This window comes from Schistocerca gregaria, chromosome 11 (assembly GCF_023897955.1).
Source record: "Schistocerca gregaria isolate iqSchGreg1 chromosome 11, iqSchGreg1.2, whole genome shotgun sequence".
In the NCBI taxonomy this organism is placed as follows: domain Eukaryota; kingdom Metazoa; phylum Arthropoda; class Insecta; order Orthoptera; family Acrididae; genus Schistocerca; species Schistocerca gregaria.
The window spans coordinates 110,432,888-110,456,997 of NC_064930.1; the positions used below are offsets into that span (position 1 = coordinate 110,432,888).

The window sequence follows — 24,110 nt, forward strand, 5'->3', positions numbered from 1 at the left end:
TATCTGGATCATAATCTGGTGGTTATCAGCTTCTCACGAATTGATGTGGGTAATGTAGACTTCTACATCTACATCTACATCCATACTCCGCAAGCCACCTGACGGTGTGTGGCGGAGGGTACCATGAGTACCTCTATCGGTTCTCCCTTCTATTCCAGTCTCGTATTGTACGTGGAAAGAAGGATTGTCGGTATGCTTCTGTGTGGGCTCTAATCTCTCTGATTTTATCCTCATGGTCTCTTCGCGAGATATACGTAGGAGGGAGCAATATACTGCTTGACTCTTCGGTGAAGGTATGTTCTCGAAACTTTAACAAAAGCCCGTACCGAGCTACTGAGCGTCTCTCCTGCAGAGTCTTCCACTGGAGTTTATCTATCATCTCCGTAACGCTTTCGCGATTACTAAATGATCCTGCAACAAAGCGCGCTGCTCTCCGTTGGATCTTCTCTATCTCTTCTATCAACCCTGTCTGGTGCGAATCCCACACTGCTGAGCAGTATTCAAGCAGTGGGCGAACAAGCGTACTGTAACCTACTTCCTTTGTTGTCGGATTGCATTTCCTTAGGATTCTTCCAATGAATATCAGTCTGGCATCTGCTTTACCGACGATCAACTTTATATGATCATTCCATTTTAAATCACTCCTAATGCGTACTCCCAGATAATTTATGGAATTAACTGCTTCCAGTTGCTGACCTGCTATTTTGTAGCTAAATGATAAGGGACCTATCTTTCTATGTATTCGCATCACATTACACTTGTCTACATTGAGATTCAATTGCCATTCCGTGCACCATGCGTCAATTCGCTGCAGATCCTCCTGCATTTCAGTACAATTTTCCATTGTTGCAACCTCTCGATACACCACAGCATCGTCTGCAAAAAGCCTCAGTGAACTTCCGATGTCATACACCAGGTCATTTATGTATATTGTGAATAGCAACGGTCCTATGACACTCCCCGTTGATCATAATTACATCTTTACTATTCATAGGGATATCCCAATACAGGATTTTGCCAAGATATTTTCGATGTACCTTGTCAGGCTACTATTCCTGGGGTCAAATTGCTCCGCGTTATAAACTTCTTTACGAAGGCGCTTCTGAACACCTTCGCTCCAAAATTTGCTGAGGAAACAGTGCTCAAACCCCTCATATGTTCGACACTTCACTTATCAACCATTTCGGTCCCCCATATTGCCGATTCATCCACCTATATATCCGGCAACAAATTATATACGGTGTCTATCGGTCCACGAATTTGGAAAAATGCCAGAGGATCCACGAAGAAAAACTATTGGGTGTATGTTTCGTTTTCCCGGGTTAAGGGTTTGAAAAACACGATATTTTATCATGCTTTCTTCCTTCATCATTTGTACTACTGAGTCAGATTACTGGTTTCGGTGACTAACTAAAATATGTGGCGGTGAAGTGTGTTCATTAGATACAACAGGTATTCGGAATTGCCGAAATAGTTCATGTTCTTCCTCTGAGGCTAAAGAGGTAGGATGGTTCGGTCTCTGTTTTAGGGAACTACTACTCGCTTGTGCCTTCAAGTTATTTAGTTGTTCCGCTACCTCTTGCTTCCAATTTGGTATTTCTTGCTGAAGGGTACGCCTAATGCTACCGAGTTCAGACATTACAGTATCTCCGGAGCTTCCAGGAACTGTCAAGATACTAAGAGTGGTTGCTTTCACAGTCTCTACTAGGTCTTTGTTAATTTTATTTTCGACAAATTTGTCCTTTCCAGCAATCCAGTTCTCATACTTTTCTCTAAATTTTCTCTCATGCGTATCTAGCCTCTCTTTTACTTTTGTTTCAGTTTCCAGAGTCAAATTTGACATTTCCTCGCTTAGTTTTTCTACCTGCATAGTTACCCTGTTTAATCTATCATTAAGCGTGGTTACAGAGCAATCAAGATTCATGGTTATGTCTCGGATGTCAGCTGTCTCCATTTGCATGGTAGCTAAAGCGTCATTCAGTTCGGAAATTCTTCCAATTCGCATTTGAGAAACTGCATCCTTAACATGATTTGCTACTTTGTTGGCTACGTCTTCTCTAACAAATGATGGTTCAAATGGCTCTGAGCACTATCGGACTTAACGTCTGCGGTCATCAGTCCCTTAGAACTTAGAACTACTTAAACCTAACTAACCTAAGGGCATCACACACATCCATGCCCTGCGCAGGATTCGAACCTGCGACCGTAGCGGTCGCGCGGTTCCAGACAAGCGCCTAGAACCGCTCGGCCACTTCTCTAACAGTTTTTGTTTCTTCGCTTACTGTGGAAAGTTTATCTTCAAGCGACCCTAACATTTGTCTGTTATCCTCCATCAAATCTTCCTTCATTTGATGATTTTCGTCTTTCAAATCCTTTTGAATGGACTTCACAATTTGTCGATTTTTTTTCTTTTAAATAATTTTTAATGGTATTCACTATTTGGAGATTTTCTTTCTGTATCGTTTGACTTATTTGATTCAGTAGATGTTTGAACACATCGCCTGTCACTACCACTGGATTACTTTCGCCTGCCTCCCTTGTAACCAGTGTATGGCTATGCATACTAGTGGCAGAAACTGTGCTAACATTGTCTAGTTCAGTAACAGTATGGTGTGAGGCACCAAAGTCCACTTCACTTTCTACAGTTGTTTCGATTGATTTCTCAGCCCTACTAATGAACCTGCGGGACTGTAAGTAACGCGTCACTTCACTCGTTTCATTCTGTTCATTTGAATCTAGAGATGACATTTTATCGTCTGCCATAGCTCACTTATTTACAAACAGCAAGTCAATGAAGTTCGTTTGAGCTACAGCAGTCTGCTGTCGACAGAGATGTAATTTATTGGTAGCGAGTCGGCTGTCACTGCTACGTAAGAAGATCGGAATTTCCGGAGTCGCACCTAACGAGAACAAGTGACTGTTCTTGACCGCAAAGAAAGTATGGCTGCTCCAGGGTCAAAATAAGTGAAAACTAATACTGGTCAGCTCCGTGAACAGGCAGCGAACATTTATGAACAACTGATATACAATACACAACAATGGAATTTAAGCAATCGTTAAAGAAATGGCCAATCTACTAAATGCAAACTACTGGATTTCAAGCAAATTTTCTACTGCAACTACTAAAGATGGTCACAAATTGATTAATGACGCCTGAAACTAAGGAAGCTTAGCTACGGCTGACAAAATTTTAACTTACGTTACTGATGACTGCCTTCGGCGATGCAACACGTTTATCGCACAAATTCTGTTCCAAAACATCTCTTTTTCCGTAAATTTCTCTAATTGCCTTATCTCGGTTGTTCGATCGATGGAAATTTTATTGGATGGTGTTTGATGCAAGTAACATATCAAAAGCACAAGATTAGCTACTATTCTTTATGAAAATTTCCACAATGCGTATCTTACTACAATTTTTTTATTCCTTGGAGCAGTAAACGAGATTTTTAATTCGTGTCTCTGTTCAGAGGCGCCAATTGTAACAATATGTTTACTTTTGTGCTTTAACATACAGCTATAATCGGCGGTGAAAAAATATTTGCAGAGAAAAGCACATTATATATATTGTATTTTAGGCCAATAGACGTAACTAGTTATTGTAGTGGATTTGAATACCTTTACTGGTCAGTGTCCGACGCAGTAAATGACTACTGAAAATATTTCTTTTTTTGGCTAGATCAGCATGCATTACCTAAGGGACCGAAGTTTATCATGCATTTACCAGCGGAATAAGATGCGGAGTAAATATTTCACGTTACCGGTATGCTACCTCCGTCCGATTTCGACAAAACCATTTGTGACTGTGAACCATCAAAATGTGCAGAAACATAAAAGAAGATTGAATACGTATGGTCATGTAGTAATGAGACATAGCTTCTATACTAAGTAATTAGTCCATACGCAAGTTCCATTTGACTTTGAATTTATGGCCATCAATAAATAACGAACTTACATCCTTCGGCATTTCCAAATATACGTCGCACAATATAGCTTCTCAGATAAATCTACTGCTATGCAGAATGGCACGTACACATCACACTAAAATAATATTTTTTTAAACAATAATAATACAGTGGCAAGACGTGCGTGTCCGACGCAAATTACAAGAGAAAGAAGAGTGAGTAACTGTTCATCGAGAATATCTCGTGCATAAAAAGTATGTATAAAAATGTTCTTCTTTTGTCCGCCTTTCGCGGAGCGGCTTTCAAAGTCAATAGCTCACTGCATCTCTGACGCCGCTTCCACAATAAACACGTCACGTCAGAGGACGTTCGTTTTTTTTTTTTTACATTCTCGCAACGTTATTTACTGTAGCTGTTGCCGAGCGACTGCTCGGTTAGTCAATGATTTAAAATGGTAGGGCAATCACACAATGTTACAAAACCAGTTGTAATTAGATAGAACAATTTATAACGAATACGTCGAAAATAGGTAGTATAGATTGGCGACGAAGTTACGGAAAAAATTCAAACGTATTTTGTAATATGTAGAAGAAAATGATTGGATGGCTTGCTAATAAATACACAAACATCAACGATGTGGCACACTTTTGGTAAGACTGATAGGGTTTTCTGTACTAAGCATTTGAGTGTTTAAAAACGATAGTTAACAACCTGGTTATGTAGTGACTTATGAACTGTAGCAGCGATACCATTAAATAAATTTTTTTCATGGAGCAACGCATTGATGAAGATTGGGAAGTATTGGGAGAGACCAGAAGCCAAACAGATGTATATGAGAACAGACTGCATTAAAACTGTACGGAGTATCTAATGGAGGTAGAACGAACATGTAACTAAGTGAATAGATGGTAGATAACGAAAGGAATATAAGGGAAAGAACTGCAGGTCAGTTTTAGAAAAAGACATCATCCTGCGAGAAGAAGTTGACAGAAAACCGGGAGACACGAGATGCATCAATGATTCTGCGTGAAATTCATTCCCTCAGAATTATTGAGATCCTCCAGAGAGCCAGACATGACAAAATTGTTCCACAGGTTTGTAGCCTTTATGATAAATGTAGAATACCCTCATACTTCAGGAAGAATGCAACAATTTCAAATCCAAAGAAGACAAGTGCTGACAGATGTGAACACTATCGAAACATCAGTTTAACATGTTGCGATTGCAAAACATTGACTTAAAATTTTTACATCAGAATCTAAAACTAATGGAACAAGCTATGCAAAGCAAGTCCTACGGCAAAGTCGACAAAATACGTTGAAGGAAAGCAAAGCTGCAGTTATGGAAATTGTAGAGGTAGCTTTTCAGAAAGTTGACTTTACTTTCAAATTTTGAGCGTAACAAGGGCAAAAACCATGAATCGAAATGTTATTTACGACTTCTGCAGAAATCAGACCTCAGTTATAAGAGCCAAAATACAAGAAAGAGAAGCTGTATTTGAGAAGGGATTGTGACAGGTTGTTAGATTGTTTGTAACTATATTCAGTCACTACACTGTGCAATTTTCGATGGAAACCAGGGACAAATTAGGAAAGGCAATTAAAGTTGAGGTAGAAGAACTAAAATCTTTGAATCTTTTCGATGACACTGCGATTCTGTTAGTGACAGCGAAGGATTTGGAAGAGCAAAGTAACTGTATGTATAACAGTCTTGGAGCATGATTATAAGATGAACTTCAAAGAAAACAAAACTAGAGTAATTAACTGTAGTTGAATTAAATTAGGCGATACTGAGGTAATTAGATTAGGAAATGTAACAGGTGAGGTAGTAGCTGTGTTTTGCTGTTAAGGTACAAAAGTAAGTAGTGATAGCCAAAACAGAAAAGACATGAAGTACAGAATGGGAGTAGCCCGAAAAGCATTTCTGAATAAGAGATGGCACAACTTGAGCAAAAGAGGGGATCAATTGACAGTCCTCTTCCTGAAACACCCAGGGACGTTCAATATGGTAATTGCAGAAGGTGAGGAGCGTAAAACCTATAGAAGGAAACAAAAATTGGAACGCAGTAAGCAGGTTCAATCGGACTTAGTTTGCTGTAGTTACATAATAAGATGTGGCTTCCACTGGACACACTAGTGTGGACAATAGCATCAAACCACTCTTTGGACTGAAGACCACAACAACGACGGTGTAGAACTGGCGTCAGACGAACATGATACACACCAGAGTCGACTTCAGGTGGTTCTGTGATGATTTGGGAGAGATTTTCGTGTCGTTAGTTAAGTCTATTGATTCATGCCAACATTCCAGATGTTCCGATGTTCTCCATTCTTCTACATATCACGATGAGTATGCTGTGGACACTCGCATCTTCCAAATTGACAACAGTCATTCTCAAAGAGTTGTGCTGTTGGGTTCTTGATTTGGTACACTGTAGCATCAAGTCTTGCCCCTCTAAATCAATCGTTCTTACTCCCTTAAAAATGTCAGGGACTATTTGGAACAGAGAGTAAAAATAGCAAACAAGATCCTTGCAATTTTGTACGAGGTGCATTCAAGTTCTAAGGCCTCCGATTTTTTTTCTAGTTAACTACTCACCCGAAATCGATGAAACTGGCGTTACTTCTCGACGCAATCACCCTGCAGACGTACACAATTTTCACAACGCTGACGCCATGATTCCATGGCAGCGGCAAAGGCTTCTTTAGGGGTCTGTTTTGACCACTGGAAAATCGCTGAGGCAATAGCAGCACAGCTGGTGAATGTGCGGCCACGGAGAGTGCCTTTCATTGTTGGAAAAAGCCAAATGCACTAGGAGCCAGGTCAGGTGAGTAGGGAGCAAGAGGAATCACTTCAAAGTTGTTATCACGAAGAAACTGTTGCGTAACGTTAGCTCGATGTGCGGGTGCGTTGTCTCGGTGAAACAGCACACGCGCAGCCCTTCGCGGACGTTTTTGTTGTAGTGCAGGAAGGAATTTGTTCTTCAAAACATTTTCGTAGGATGCACCTGTTACCGTAGTGCCCTTTGGAACGCAGTGGGTAAGGATGACGCCCTCGCTGTCCTAGAACATGGACGCCATCATTTTTTCAGCACTGGCGGTTACCCGAAAGTTTTTTGGTGGCCGTGAATCTGTGTGCTTCCATTGAGCTGACTGGAGCTTTGTTTCTGGATTGAAAAATGGCATCCACGTCTCATCCATTGTCACAACCGGAGAAAAGAAAGTCCCATTCATGCTGTCGTAGCGCGTCAACATTGCTCGGCAACGTGCCACACGGGCAGGTGTGTGGTCGTCCGTCAGCATTCGTGGCACCCACCTGGATGACACTTTTCGCATTTTCAGGTCGTCATGCAGGATTGTGTGCACAGAACCCACAGAAATGCCAACTCTGGAGGCGATCTGTTCAACAGTCATTCGGCGATCCCCCACAACAATTCTCTCCACTTTCTCGATCGTGTCGTCAGACCGGCTTGTGCGAGCCCGAGGTTGTTTCGGTTTGCTGTCACACGATGTTCTGCCTTCATTAAACTGTCACACCCACAAATGCACTTTCGACACATCCATAACTCCATCACCAAATGTCTCCTTCAACTGTCGATGAATTTCAATTGGTTTCACACCACGCAAATTCAGAAAACGAATGATTGCACGCTGTTCAAGTAAGGAAAACGTCGCCATTTTAAGTATTTAAAACAGTTCTCATTCTCGCCGCTCGTGGAAAAATTCCATCTGCCGTACGGTGCTGCCATCTCAGGGACGTATTGACAATGAATGCGGCCTCATTTTAAAACAATGTGCATGTTTCTATCTCTTTCCAGTCCGGAGAAAAAAAAATGGGAGGCCTTAGAACTTGAATGCACCTCGTAGTTCACAGTTCTAATGTCAAATTACATGTAATGTACATTATCTTTATTGATAGCTCATTTCCTTGCAAACTAAATGGACAGTTTGTGTGATTCAATTTTTTTACAAGTCTTACATAGGATTGTTTTATTATATCTTGGTATGTACTTGTGATTTTACAATTAATTAAAAACTTACAAAAGTAACATTAGACTTAGAAACTGGAGGAATTAACACAAAATTGTTTCATTACAGAGGGGAAATAAAGGGCAGGTTAGAATGTGTGAGAGCCCACCACTGGTGCCATCACAAATGCGAGGAAGTTGATGGTACACTTAACTCGTCTTTCTTAGACACACTGATTTGTGATACCTGTGCTGATGGTAGCGAAGCATCTCAGAATGAACCTGGTGTCCTTACCATGAATCCCTCTTCCATGGTAATCTATCCTAATCTATATTCCATTCGAGTCCTTTTATCGTTCTGTGTGGCTAGTGTATTTTGTTTACATACGATCTAATGGTGTCTTGCTACTACTTCTAAGCTGTAGCTACTTCAAGTTCAACATGACTATGTAGGACGCAATCTGGCAGCGTTAGCGCTAGCTATAGTCTACACATGTTACTTCAAAAAACGGCTCTGAGCACTATAGGACTCAACTGCTGTGGTCATCAGTCCGCTAGGACTTAGAACTACTTAAACCTAACTAACCTAAGGACATCACACACATCCATGCCCGAGGCAGGATTCGAACCTGCGACCGTAGCAGTCGCACGGTTCCGGACTGTGCGCCTAGAACCGCAAGACCACTGCGGCCGGCACACATGTTACTTCCTGGGAGTGTTGTGTGTCTAGTTTTTTCATTCCACTTCATCTCTCATTAACTAACCACTGTCACTGTCAGAATGAGTGTTATCATTCTGTTCTCTTTTCTCTGCATTGAGCATGTAACATATGATGTGTACTGTCAGCCTGTCTGTTGATATTTGCGTTTTATCTGGCTCTCTAATGGATTCTCGGATGTCGTCGTGTGTCAACTGTGTTCATGTCCCCATATCTCTGTGCATTTTAGAAATAAATGGTCAGTATTTTCCCCATGGGACCAAAGTCCGCTGAGTGAGAAGCATTCGACGTGGATGCATTGGGTAGGAATTGTGTCGCCTTAAAGAAATGCACTATGCCTCGACTCGGGTCTAAATGGCTTATTTGCAACCGCTCCCGGATGTCGGGGAGAAATAAAAACACTGTACGGCCTTTGACACTGATTGCCACCCCCCCCCCCCCCCCCCCCTTCTTCCTTACACTGCCATCTACTGACTCGCCACTGTTATAGTTGGCGGCTGCCCCTGAAATCTTCCCACATAATTTCCATTTTCTTCCACTAGTCTTTAAAATCTTAAACTTGGCTGGAGACAGCAAGTGTAATGTACCTTTCGTGTAGTAAATGGTGAAAACACATGAAACTTCCTGGCAGATTAAAACTGTGTGCCCGACCGAGACTCGAACTCGGGACCTTTGCCTTTCGCGGGCAAGTGCTCTACCAACTGAGCTACCGAAGCACGACTCACGCCCGGTACTCACAGCTTTACTTCTGCCAGTAACCGTCTCCTACCTTCCAAACTTTACAGAAGCTCTTCTGCGAAACATGCAGAACTAGCACTCCTGAAAGAAAGGATACTGTGGAGACATGGCTTAGCCACAGCCTGGGGGATGTTTCCAGAATGAGATTTTCACTCTGCAGCGGAGTGTGCGCTGATATGAAACTTCCTGGCAGATTAAAACTGTGTGCCCCGACCGAGACTCGAACTCGGGACCTTTGCCTTTCGCGGGCAAGTGCTCTACCAACTGAGCTACCAAAGCACGACTCACGCCCGGTACTCACAGCTTTACTTCTGCCAGTATCCGTCTCCTACCTTCCAAACTTTACAGAAGCTCTTCTGCGAAACATGCAGAACTAGCACTCCTGAAAGAAAGGATACTGTGGAGACATGGCGTAGCCACAGCCTGGGGGATGTTTCCAGAATGAGATTTTCACTCTGCAGCGGAGTGTGCGCTGATATGAAACTTCCTGGCAGATTAAAACTGTGTGGCCCGACCGAGACTCGAACTCGGGACCTTTGCCTTTCGCAGGCAAGTGCTCTACCAACTGAGCTACCGAAGCACGACTCACGCCCGGTACTCACAGCTTTACTTCTGCCAGTATCCGTCTCCTACCTTCCAAACTTTACAGAAGCTCTTCTGCGAAAGGCAAAGGTCCCGAGTTCGAGTCTCGGTCGGGCACACAGTTTTAATCTGCCAGGAAGTTTCATATCAGCGCACACTCCGCTGCAGAGTGAAAATCTCATTCTGGTGAAAACACATGCTGAAAGCCCCATACAGTCGGAGCAGGGCCCGCCTGTGCCCTCCCCTAACCACTGTTCTGTTCTGATCACTGTGAGACAAAGTCCGTAAAGTAGTTACTCCGAATTTTTCACGTGAAAACTCTGAATTTTTTTTTAAAAAAAAAAGCAAACGTTGTTAACATTCTATCTACCACACCACACACGAGCACAACGACATCTGCATCAATCTGATGCCTTGGACTCATTGTCATGGATCGTCCTCCTTTCTGTCCCGACTAGGCCGCAAGCGGTTTTTATCTGCTTCCGAAAGTTAAAGAGCACCCTCAAGGACTTCACTTTCACAGTGAAGAAGTGATGGATGCAGAGGTGAGGTTATGGAATAATCAACAAAGTCAGACATACTACAATGACGATCTCAACAAACTGTTCTCTTCTGGAGCGAAATGTGTTTGTCGCCATGGTGACTATAGTGAGAATTGAATATGCAGGCGTGAAGAATAAAGCTGTAAGTTATTAGCAATGTTTGTTTTCAGAATGAGATTTTCACCCTGCAGCGGAGTGTGCGCTAGTATGAAACTTCCTGGCTGATTAAAACTGTGTGCTGGACAGAGACTCGGATTCGGGACCTTTGCCTTTCGCGGGCAAGTGCTCTACCAACTGAGCTACCCAAGTACGACTCACGACCCGTCCTCACAGCTTTAGTTTTGCCAGTACCTCGCCTCCTACCTTCCAAACTTTACAGAAGCTCTCCTGCGAACCACGTAGAACTAGCACTCCTGAAAGAAAGGATATTGCGGAGACATGGCTTAGCCACAGCCTTGGCGATGTTTCCAGAATGAGATTTTCACTCTGCAGCGGAGTGTACGCTGATATGAAACTTCCTGGCAGATTAAAACTGTGTGCCTCGCCGAGACTCGAACTCGGGACCTTTGCCTTTCGCGGGCAAGTGCTCTACCAACTGAGCTACCCAAGTACGACTCACGACCCGTCCTCACAGCTTTAGTTTTGCCAGTACCTCGCCTCCTACCTTCCAAACTTTACAGAAGCTCTCCTGCGAACCACGTAGAACTAGCACTCCTGAAAGAAAGGATATTGCGGAGACATGGCTTAGCCACAGCCTTGGCGATGTTTCCAGAATGAGATTTTCACTCTGCAGCGGAGTGTACGCTGATATGAAACTTCCTGGCAGATTAAAACTGAGGGGGCGTGAGTCGTGGATGGGTAGCTCAGTTGCAGAGCACTTGCCCGTGAAAGGCAAAGGTCCCGCGTTCGAGTCTCGGTCTAGCACACAGTTTTAATCTCCCAGGAAGTTTCAATGTTTGTTTTATTTAAAAAGCTTTCACCCTAGTAATAGCAACGTGTTTTCCATAACGCATACCGCCAAGGGAATGTACTTCACCCCCAACACAAGAAAGACAAATTTCGTTAAGTTTTGTCAACTTCATCAATAACGTCATTTTTAAATAACGTTCTGACATATAGGTACGGCCAAGAACCTGAAAATTTTTCGTAATGTGTACACAGAGAGCACCACATTTTTTTTAAAAAATACGGAATTCGTTAACTATCGTAGACTTTTGTTGACTTCATACTTTTTACAAATATGCAGTATGTTTATGTAAGAGAGATTCTCAACACCAAAATATGAAAAAGCCATATTTAATATTAAGACTTAAATTTTTGGGTTACGTTCTACCGAAAAATACAAAAAAAGGAAAAAATACAAAACCTGATATAAAAAAGGTCATCTAAAGCAATAAATATTTCTTTCAATATTTTAAATTATACAGTAGGTATATGAGTAGATTACAATGTTTTTAAAAGGTGAGCATGAAGACCGCTCGGCCCTCCTTCTTCCCTCCCCCCCCCCCCCCCCCCACAATATTACGAGGGTTACGAGTTTTCATATACAAAATTCTTTCGGAGGCATCACTTTTCAGTGCACTCTCGTACTATTGATTCAATTGATTCAAACAAAGCTGAGTGATAGATTCGTACAGTTTTCAGCAGCAGTGTGTAATTCTCTTGCTGCTTGTGAGTTTTCAAGATTTCCTGCTTGATCAGTTGCATGTTTTAAACGTCGGTTAAACGTCAGTCGATCGCCAGTATGTAGCCCTAAGTATCATATTTCGTGCTTTCTGTGAATACTCACATTGTGCAGCTTTACTATCGGGCTCCGCTGTAGCTTTCCCTTCAGTAATACGTCTACTCTGGAGCCACAGTGTACTTGCTTTTCATGCATAATCTCCCCATCCCGTGTAGAATGCCACCGGATTTGATTTTTTCTCTTCTTGAGGTGGCTGGCGCCACAAGAAACGAATGATAAGTGTTGTAAGTAGGTAGTTTAGGTATGTATGTTGGTAGCGCTGTGCAGCACTCGGTATTTAAATCACTGACTGCGGTGTGTGCAGACTGTGGCTGGCTGGACTCATTGTTGGAAGTTACTCGCCAGTTGGGCACTTGGATGTGAACAGCCCGTAGCGTTGGGCAGTTGGAGGTGAGCCGCCAGGAGTGATGGATGTGGGGAGAGAAATCCCAGAGTTTTGAGATCTTAATATGAGCGGACGATCTGGACGTGCGTCCGTCAGGAAAAGGAAATCTGTTAAACTGGATGTCAAGAATTTAACACGTATCCGAAGGGGGCGAAAAAACAGGAGTTCGTGTTAAAAAGATTCGTGTTAAGTGAATAACACAGATTTTAATAAGTGTACATGTATAGCAGTTCACCAATGTGTAATACACTACACTATCAATCACGTTATTGTAGAATTATAACACTATAAAGTGATTGTAAAATCCAAGTACTCACAGCCAGCCACGGTTGCCTCGCGGTTCTAGGCGCGCAGTCCGGAACCGTGAGACTGCTACGGTCGCAGGTTCAAATCCTGCCTCGGGCATGGATGTGTGTGATGTCCTTAGGTTAGATAGGTTTAAGTAGTTCTAAGTTCTAGGGGACTGATGACCACAACAGTTGAGTCACATAGTGCTCAGAGCCATTTTTTGAACCAAGTACTCACAAATTATGTACGTTACTTTCTTCGAAAAAATTCGGTCATTGTTTGCTGACGTTCATGGGAACGATAATATTTTGTAATTTCACAACCAATTGTGATGATAGCGTCCGTAAACCCAGCAGTGACGTCAGATGTTGAAGCGAACCGTCCTAAACAGTCCAAGGCTGTAAACATCTCCTGACGGGTAGGTGGAATGGTATCTGTATTCTCTTCCTCTTCACTTTCTTCTGATGGCCCTTCTTGCACCTCGTTCACAGCTTTTGGCACATCCGTTTCCACAGAAGCAACATCGTCGTCTACACTAATGAATTCTTCGAAACGAATCCCAGGGTTCGCAACGGCCATTCATCAGGTGAAGTGGCATCTTCTAACTCGTGGACATCTTCAGTGTTGCTGTGTCTACAGGCTCTATTAAAGCACTTCCCTATATGATGTGGCGATACTGAGTTCCAGGCTGCCGCGATGGTTTTTATTACGTCAAGCAGATTCCAATTTGGGGTTGCATTATTGTTTTCAGCAGCACAAATTGCAGCTCTTAGAAGTCGCTTACGATAAGCTCTGTTTATGAGAAAGATTATGCCTTGGTCCGAAGGCTGAAGGCGGTTTGTGCCGTTGGGTGGAAAAAACTGAATCTTTATGTTGGACAGGTTCAGATCATGAACGTTATCGGCAGTACATCTGTCCAATGTAAGAAGAATATGTCTCATTTGAGTAACCATTCGACTGTTGAAACGAAGAAGCCACTTGCGAAATGATGTGCCATCGATCCAAGCTTTCTTGTGGTGAGAGTAATGCAAGGTAAAGTGTCCATATATATGTTTTGTAAACAACGTGGTTTCTCGGATTTACCGATAATCAGGGACGAAACTTGTCACTGCCGTCAGCATTACAGCACAGCACAAGAGTCACACGCTGTTTGCTTCGTGCTCTACTGTGACACTTATCACCTTTTATCCCCCGGGTGTGATTTGGAAAAAGATTGTAGAAAAATCCAGTTTCATCCACGTTAAAACACATCACACGAGGCATACTTTTCCCTCACTCGGTTGAATTCATGCAACCAGCTGTTCGTACTTTCTTCATCAACTTCATTTGCTTCACCACAAATTTGCACCGATGAAATTGAATGTCTCTTTTGGAACCGATACGACCAACCAGCAGAACAACGAAAGTCTTAGATGCCCATATCTTTAGCAATATCATTTGCTTTTGACTAAATCACAGGGCCAGTTAAAGGCATGTTCGATGCACGCATATGATTGAACCATTCTAGCAGTAAAGTATTGATGTCTTCATACTTGGCGGTACGAAGTCGTTTAGATTTGTTTCCAGAACCTGATGTCGCAGCTTTAATAATTTTTTGTCGATTCTTAATAATCGTAGATAAAGTAGATTTAGGTATTCCAAACTGCTCTGCAATTGCTGTTTTCTTGGTACCACGGTCCACTTCATCTAGAATCTTAAATTTGTACATTTAGAGCTGTCTGTTTCCTCTTTGCCATTTTCGCGTGCTACGGAACGGTTGTAACTGTAGTTTTATGCAGTATTCCAACTCGATACAGCTAAGACTAACAGAACACCTGTCAAATCTGCACTGAGTACATTCTTAAATGCTGTTGCACATATTATTGAATGTCTTACAATTTACAGCTTACGCTGATTGTTGATGTGATAATCGCGCCTACCGACCTCCGATACGTTAGGAACGAGTCAACAATAAGTATAATTAGCATTGTAGCTACATTTCTTACATTCATTTTGGGAAAAAAATACTCTTTAGAATACTCTAAGGTCGGAAGTTCGTGTTACAGTGAAATTTAATTACGCTAAGAACTGAAGCAGAGTTCGTAATTCTCCGTAACCGAAATTCGTGTTAACCGATAAAACGTATCATAAGAACTAATGTATTCCTGGCGGGACCAATATTTTTTTTTTTTTTTTGCGTTAATAGCGAGTTCGTCTTCTGCGAGTTCGCGCTAACGAGGTTATACTGTATTATGACTTTTCAACACTATTAAGGTAAAGATAATTTTTTGTTCCCTATCAAAATCTTTCATTTGCTAACTATATGTGTATCAGTAGTTAGTGCCTTCAGTAGGTAGAATCCTTTATGTAGCTGGCAGTATTGGTGCTCGCTGTATTGCAGTAGTTGGACTAACGAAGATTTTTGTGAGGTAAGTGGTTCATGAAGGTTATAGATTATTGTTAGGGCTATTCTTTTGTAGGGATTATTGAAAGTCAGATTGCGTTGCGCTTAAATATTTTTTATCAGTTTAGAAATGATGGGGATAAGTAAAGAGAAAACAGTCTCAGAACGTTCATTTTCAATCTGGTGTTTGAAGAAGTAACGTAGAAGTTTTACCAGCAGTCATTCTTTGCATTCACAGTGGAAGTTTCAGTGTACGCGGCAATCCCTTTGAAAGCGCTCGGTCGATTTCTTTCCCTATCCTACACACTGTCCGAGATTGCATTCCGTGGCTAATGAGCTCCGAGTCGACGGGACCCTAAGCCCTAATCTTCCTTCATCTGAAAATTACATTTAGCATCTACGGTGCAGGATACAGACCAGGAAGCAGATGTGCAGCCAATACGAGGCTGAATCGCGTCGAGGAAGAAGTCGTACTGTCGAGAGGTTATCTCGGGTTGAACGGTCGCAGATACGCTCACGGTCACCTCCTACTACTGCTCCAAAAACTCTGGGCTGCGTTTTGCGCAACTCACACTTGAAAGCTGAATGTTTCGCGTAGTGTGGCTGCAGTACCCGCATTTCTACCCCATTAACCGGTGACGTCACCTACATCTACGGTGTGCGCCAGAGGGTGCTTCAGCTACAATTGTCTCATGCCTCTTCCCCCTTACATTCGCGAATAGCGCGTGGAAGGAATGGTTGAAAATAAGCTTTCGTATTTGCTATAATTTCTCTAATTTTCTCGCTATTGTCATTTCTGTAGACGTATCTGATATGTTATCTGACTCCTCCTGGAACGTACTTTCTCGGAATGTCAACAGTACTGGTGGGCAGGAAATGGCGTATCTGTTAGAAATCACAGTGATTGAGAAGTCACAGATTTCACAATAACAACTTTACAAAATCTAACTGCGATTTCGGTCACAGTTAGCAGTCGCAAGTAGCATTTCACATTAAACGCCGTGAGCCATCTGTTGGCCGAATTTCATACCGCTTTCTGCGATTTCAGTGACAAATCGCAACTAAGAGTCGCAAGTAGCAACTAAAACGCTCAGTTAACAGTGCTATCTGTTGGCCAAAGTTTATACTATGCTCATCTCTGCGACACGCTATCGAGTCTAACTGCGATTTCCGTGACGAGTCGCAAATAAGAGTCACAAAGTAGCAACTAAAAAGCGCAGTTAACATTCTTTTCCTAGTGCCATCTGTTGAACGACGTACGTACTTCGTTATGAGAGCCTTCTGCCTCACGAGATCGGTGTGCTGTGTGTGCATGTGAAGGGCTTATTTCATTAGTGGTACAAGTCCATTTTTGTTCATTTTGAGATACAGAGTCGTAAAGTTAAACGAGCGCTGAAAAATCTACAGTTGAGATACCGGAAATATTCAAGCATATGGCTTCTTGCTAGAAATGAACCGTTATTAATGTATGTTTGGATCATTAATTTCAGAAGCATTATAGACAGAAAAGTGGAGTTAATCGACTTGTACCACTATTGAAATAAGCCCTTCACATTATATGACAATATGCACATTCAGCATCAGTTATGGTTGGTCAAACACAGCTGTGACACTGAATGTACACTCCTGGAAATTGAAATAAGAACACCGTGAATTCATTGTCCCAGGAAGGGGAAACTTTATTGACACATTCCTGGGGTCAGATACATCACATGATCACACTGACAGAACCACATTCACATAGACACAGGCAACAGAGCATGCACAATGTCGGCACTAGTACACTGTATATCCACCTTTCGCAGCAATGCAGCCTGCTATTCTTCCATAGAGACGATCGTAGAGATGCTGGATGTACTCCTGTGGAACGGCTTGCCATGCCATTTCCACCTGGCGCCTCAGTTGGACCAGCGTTCGTGCTGGACGTGCAGACCGCGTGAGACGACGCTTCATCCAGTCCCAAACATGCTCAATGGGGGACAGATCCGGAGACCTTGCTGGCCAGGGTAGTTGACTTACACCTTCTAGAGCACGTTGGGTGGCACGAGATACATGCGGACGTGCATTGTCCTGTTGGAACAGCAAGTTCCCTTGCCGGTCTAGGAATGGTAGAACGATGGGTTCGATGACGGTTTGGATGTACCGTGCACTGTTCAGTGTCCCCTCGACGATCACCAGAGGTGTACGGCCAGTGTAGGAGATCGCTTCCCACACCATGATGCCGGGTGTTGGCTCTGTGTGCCTCGGTCGTATGCAGTCCTGATTGTGGCGCTCACCTGCACGGCGCCAAACACGCATACGACCATCATTGGCACCAAGGCAGAAGCGACTCTCATCGCTGAAGACGACACGTCTCCATTCGTCCCTCCATTCACGCCTGTCGCGACACCACTGGAGGCGGGCTGCACGATGTTGGGGCGTGAGCGGAAGACGGCCTAACGGTGTGCGGGACCGTAGCCCAGCTTCATGGAGACGGTTGCGAATGGTCCTCGCCGATACCCCAGGAGCAACAGTGTCCCTAATTTGCTGGGAAGTGGCGGTGCGGTCCCCTACGGCACTGCGTAGGATCCTACGATCTTGGCGTGCATCCGTGCGTCGCTGCGGTCCGGTCCCAGGTCGACGGCACGTGCACCTTCCGCCGACCACTGGCGACAACATCGATGTACTGTGGAGACCTCACGCCCCACGTGTTGAGCAATTCGGCGGTACGTCCACCCGGCCTCCCGCATGCCCACTATACGCCCTCCCTCAAAGTCCGTCAACTGCACATACGGTTCACGTCCACGCTGTCGCGGCATGCTACCAGTGTTAAAGACTGCGATGGAGCTCCGTATGCCATGGCAAACTGGCTGACACTGACGGCGGCGGTGCACAACTGCTGCGCAGCTAGCGCCATTCGACGGCCAACACCGCGGTTCCTGGTGTGTCCGCTGTGCCGTGCGTGTGATCATTGCTTGTACAGCCCTCTCGCAGTGTCTGGAACAAGTATGGTGGGTCTGACACAGCGGTGTCAATGTGTTCTTTTTTCCATTTCCAGGAGTGTATTATATTAATAAGAAGCAACATTGCCTTTTTCTCCTGAAAATATCAAGTAACGTAACAAATGTGATTCTGCTCCCAATATGACAATTTTCGTTAATACTCCACATGTCTATAGGACTTTGCAATGTTAACACAGCAGAACTCAGACATCTGTATAAGTGTAGTGAAATGAAAACAGCATTATTGAGTCATATGAATGCCTCACTTTTATTCCGGCACAGTTCAAGACTCGGGATGAGAGTTTTGCACCTGGTGTTCTACATGGCAACTTCAAACACACGAACTTTTTGCCGACACTACTACCACCTACATAAGTAAGCTTTTCCTGTGTTACTTTCAAGTAATGCACTTAAGCTATTCCTGATGTAACTGGAAGATCTGTACTTCCCACTTTCATATCAACAGCCTCAAAATGCATATTGTAGACTTTGGGCTATTTTACAGGTCAGTGTCATACCAAGATTGTGGAGAAGGGGGGGGGGGGGGGCGGCATGTCACTCTCCAACAAGTGTTTACCAGTAAATAAGTGGCGGAAAATTGCGGGTATAGGACGGCTTAAACATATGGAAAATGAGATTTTCATTATTCACTCACTGTATTTATTATTCATTTAAAATCGTATAACAACTTCAATAAACCACAGTTTAATCACTCATCTGCACACTTATTTCACAATTATGTCACTTTTAAACTGCAAATACTCTAAGGGCTGTCTTAAATCTTCACGAGTCTCTCTCAACAGCCTTGATGTGGACAGATACGTACAGCAACCAGTAATCAAGAGTCAGAACTGTGTCTGCAAAATCACAAGGATTATTAAACAATTTTTGCTGTCACTAAATACAAGCAATATAATTGACAGAGTAGATTGCTAATATTTGCTGTAATGAAATCCACTCAATGGGGTATATTTCACATTTGCAAGAACGATCTCACTGAAGTAATTAAGTCCATCAAAACAGAAACTAACCTATCGTCTGACGAAAACGGTCTAAAGACGCAGTGGCAATTTCTCCAGATCTGTTGACAATGATATTTTGAGTTATCAATTTACTGAGTGACTGAAATGTAGTTCGGGTACCTCTGAACATAACAATATGTTAGAATTCATTTTCTAAACACGAACTATTACGCTACTGTATGGCTACTTACATATTAATTGCACTATTAATATTTTCACAGTTGTTTCTTTAATACATAATTAAAGCCAACGGGAGTACAAACGTAAAACGTACTTACCAATAACAGGTTTGTTGAGATACAATTTTCTGTGTGGGCAGATGTAACTTTTTCATACGGTGGTAAGTCGCAGAAATCGCAGGAGTCACAGAAATCGCAGAAGTAGCAGAAGTCCCAGAAATCGCGGAAGTAGCAGAAATAGCAGTGGCGGAGGGATACGCGACCTACGTTCCTTAACTGCGACTCTTAACTGCGACAAATCACAGTTAAGAATAGCAGATACTGAAAAGTAGCATTCACAGAAATCACTGATATCGGAAAATCGCAGTTTAGCCCATCACTAGTCAACAGCAAACCTCAACACTCGGGGTTGTTGTGTAACTCTGCAACGATCGCTCTCCAACAATATGACCGAGTGACGTCACGCGCCGCTCTTGTTTGGGTCCTGTCAACTTCTTCTGTTAATCCGACTTGGTAAGGAACCCACACTAATAAACAATACTGAAAAATAAGTCGAAGAAGTATCCTGTAAGGCACTAATTTAGTGGATGAATTACGCTTTTTTAAGACTCGTGTGAATATGAGTCAGATATCTGCTTTTTCTACTGTTTTTTTTCTATATGTTGCCACTCCACTTATGTTCATTCCAGATGGTTGTATGTATGTATGTAGGTATGTATTAAACTGGGAAACTAGAAACGACTGAGAGGCTTCGTACCCACCGTAGCCCTCAGTGGTTCACAACCCCACAACAGGCTGCAGCAGTCCACTCACCCCAGCGCCGCCCCACACAGAACACAGGGTTGTTTTGCGGTTCCAGACACCCCCTCCACCCCCCCCCCCCCACCCCCCCGCGATTGTCTCATACCAGACGTGTGCAACCCCAATGTTTGCGTCGTAGAGTGATTAGCGGAGACAGTGTCCAGATGGTTACTGCATGATATTTTACGGTAATAACAGTTTCCACCAGTTTGTCAACAACAGTCCAATTGCACAGCAGTAGGTTTCTTCTCCTAAGTATGCATAATGCTTTACATTCATCAGAATTTGACATTCTTTCGGAGTTGTTACCTTTTGTCTTCTGTCTGCAAGGAGGTCGCGAATCCAGTCACAAATCTGGTCCGAGACGCGCTAGGCTCTTATTTTTCTTTTCACTAAATGGCAGTGGGGTGCTGTGTGAAGAGCATCTCTGGAGTCGATTACCGAGCCATCGCAGCAGCGGCGGTATCCACAGGGCTGTGGACCTTATAGTAGCGATCAGAGTCTCGCCAGATCCCAGTTAATCTCAGAAAATGTTCAGCTTAAAAAATGGCTCTGAGCACTATGGGACTTAACAGCTATGGTCATCAGTCCCCTTGAACTTACAACTACTTAAGACTAACTAACCTAAGGACGTCACACCACACCCAGTCATCACGAGGCAGAGAAAATCCCCGAACCCGGGAACCCGGGCGCGGGAAGCGAGAACTGTCCAGCTTACATAAACAGATGTGCTTCGAGTGCTACGTTTTTGTGATGTAACAATTATCTGTGAGTTTTTACCCATATGACAAATTGGCGTGAGGTCCAACTTAAAACGAACACGATTAATAAGCAAAAGGTTTTTTTGACACCTGAAGATGACAGCAAAGTGTGTCGAAACCCACTATTTTAAATTGAGAAGTATTTATGCGATCTTGCCTTTCCATTGTTTTTGCAAGTATAACAGATCCCTCCTTCTGTCTTCTCAAAACGAGAAAATTTGGTCAGATCTCAATTTCTGGAATCCATGTTCATTTTTATAAAGCAGATTTTTTTCTCTCAAGAACCGAGCTAATAGGTGAGCATAGAACGCGTGCCGTAATTCTACAACAGGCAGACATCAGCGATGTGGGGATGTATTTTGTGCATCTGTCCTACTGCACATCGTGGAAATGTGAATGACCTTCGCTTTTTTTTCACTACGCACTAATCGTTGTGTAGTGACCAATGATAAACTGCTGTAGTAGGGGAGCAAGTTCTCTTGTGTAATGTCTGATTTCGTCCGCGTGCCCTGCTAACCGTTTGTACCTATTCGGTTCCTCGATCGCTTACCGCAGTATCTAGCATTTCGGCGTTCGTGCGATGCTAGAAAAGAGGGACCACGTCACTATCTTCCGCCGTGAAATTCTTGCAAAAAAACGAATTCTGTGTTTCGGCCTGTTCTGTTATTTCGCACTATAGACGTGATATGGTTACTGAGTGATTGCATACAAAATTTCGATACACTTACTTATTATATGTAAGAACAAAGTCTTCGTAGGACTTTTGGTCAGATCGTTTGGCAAAACTTTACCTTGAAAGTTAGTGAACGCCACAAAAGTGACGTTTCATTGGCGTTTGTTGGTGTCAGACATCGCGTAGCGAGACTTCGGACGTCAGACGTGCTCACGGGTTATCGTTGCAGGAAAAGGGCAGGGGAATGTGGAGTGGGGTATGGAGTAGAGGGAAATCGGAGAACAGAGTGGGTGGGAGGTGGCAGCCCTGCCGAGCCGTGCACAGCCCAAGGTTAAAAGGAGCGACTCGCGACCGCCGACCGCCATAGAGTAGGCTGCTACGGCGCGGACCGGAGAAACACGTGTCTGGTAAGTCTCTGCGTGTTTCCTCCATTACTGTGCCGTGTGCTGTACGTATCACTTTCTGGAATTTGACACTATCCTGTTCTCTGTCCTTTTTTGGTTTTTTTTGTGACTGGTTTGATGCGACCCGCCACTAATTCCTCTCCTGTGCCAATCTCTTCATCTCAGAGCAGCACATCCAACCTTCGTCCTCCATTATTTTCTGGGTGTACTCCAATCTCTTTTCTCTACAGTTTTTGCCCTCTACAGCTCCCTCTAGTGCCATGGAAGTCATTCCCTGATGTTTTAACAGATATCCTGTCATCCGGTACCTTCTCCTTGTCAGTGTTTTCCACATATTCCTTTCCTGTCCGATTGTGCACAGAAACTCCTCATTCCCTACCTTATTAGCCCATCCAATTTTCAACATTTGTGTGCAGCACCACCTCTCAAATGCTTCGATTCCCTTCTGTTCCGGTTTTCCCACAGTCCATGTTTCACTACCACACAATGCTGCGCTCCAAAGGCACAGTCTCAGAAATTTGTTTCTCAAATTAAGGCCTATTTTTGATACCACTAGGCTTCTCATGACTATGAATCTCCTTTTTGCTGGTGCTAGTCTGCTTTGATGTCCTCTTTGCTCCACCCACCATTGGTTATTTTGCCGCCTAGGTAACAGAATCCCTTAACTACATCTACTTCGTGAGTATCAATCCTGATGTTAGGCCCCTCGCTATTCTCATTTCTGTTACTTCTCATTAATTTCCTCTTTCTTCTATTTACTCACAATCCATATTCTGCACTCATTTGACTGTTCATCCCATTCAGCAAATTATGTAATTCTTCTACACTTTCACTCAGGATAGCAATGTCATCAGCAAATCGTATCATTGATATCGTTTCACCTTGAATTTTAATTCCACTCCTGACCTTTCCTTTTCTTTTCTTCTTCGATGTGCAGATTGAACAGTAGGGGCGAGAGACTACAGTCCTGTCTTACACACTTTTTAATCCAAGCACTTCGTTCTTGGTCGTCCTCTCTTAACCTATTCTTCCTCACAACTTTCTTGGCTCTTGTACATATTGTATATTACCTGTCTCTCCCTATAGCTTACCACTATTTCTTTCAGGATTTCTAACATCTTGTACCACATTGTCGAACGCTTTTTCCATGTCGACAAATCCTATGAACGTTTCTTGCTTTTTCTTTAGTCTTGCTTCCATTATCAACCGGAACGTCAGAATTGCCTCGCTGTTGCCTTTACGTTTCCTTAAAGCCAAACTGATCGTCACCTAACACATCCTCGATTTTCTTTTCCAGTCTTGTCAGCAACGAAGATGCGTAAACTATTAAGATGATTACGCGAGAATTCTCGCACGTGTCAGCTCTTGCAGTCTTCGAAATTGTGTGGGTGGTATTTTTCTGAAAGTCAGATGGTATGTCGCCAGACTCATACATTTTACACACCATTGTGAATAGACATTTTGCTTTCACTTCCCGCTATTATTTTAGAAATTCTGATAGTATGTGGTCCATCCCTTGTGCCTTATTTAATTTTAAGTCCTCCAAAGCTCTCTTAAATTGTGATTGTATTACTGGATCCCCTATCTCTTCTAAATCGACTACTGTTTCTTCAGTTAAATCTTCCCCCTTATAAAGGCCTTTTGTGTACTCTTTCTGCACCTTTGCTCTCTCCTCTGAATTTAACAGGGAATTCCCGTTGCACTGTTAATGTTACAACCATTGCCTTCAATTTCACCAAACATTGGTTTGACTTCCTATATGCTGAGTCAGTCCTTCCGACCATCAATTCTTTTTCGATTTCTGCACATTTTTCATGCTGGCACTTCGTCTTAGATTCCTTGCACTTCCTATTTGTCTCATTCCTCAGCGACTTGTATTTCTGTATTGCAGAAATTCCCTCAACGTTTTTGGACTTCCTCCTTTCATCGAAGAATTCAAGTATTTCTTCTGTTACCCATGTTGTAACCGCGGGTGTAAACTTCTCAGTGTTACTCATTCTTAAAAGAGTTGGTTATGAAAACGAGGAAAACTAAAGAAAG

General features: G+C 43.1%; 1 protein-coding gene and 1 non-coding gene across 4 annotated transcripts in view; one reads left to right on the forward strand and one right to left on the reverse strand.

The window, feature by feature from the left end:
• Positions 1–9,530: 9,530 nt before the first annotated feature.
• Trnas-cga (transfer RNA serine (anticodon CGA)) lies at positions 9,531–9,604 on the reverse strand. Its single transcript has one exon. It is a non-coding gene; the product is annotated as a tRNA-Ser (tRNA).
• Positions 9,605–21,924: 12,320 nt separating this feature from the next.
• Positions 21,925–24,110, forward strand: part of LOC126295163 (ankyrin repeat, PH and SEC7 domain containing protein secG-like) — a 64,439-nt gene continuing 62,253 nt past the window's right edge. For 2 of the 3 annotated variants that reach the window (XM_049987461.1, XM_049987460.1), the window contains exon 1: positions 21,987–22,073. The gene's annotated coding sequence lies outside the window, so the exon portion shown is untranslated. Of the gene's footprint in view, positions 22,074–24,110 lie in introns of all 3 variants that reach the window. The other variant, XM_049987459.1, reaches the window with a different exon arrangement.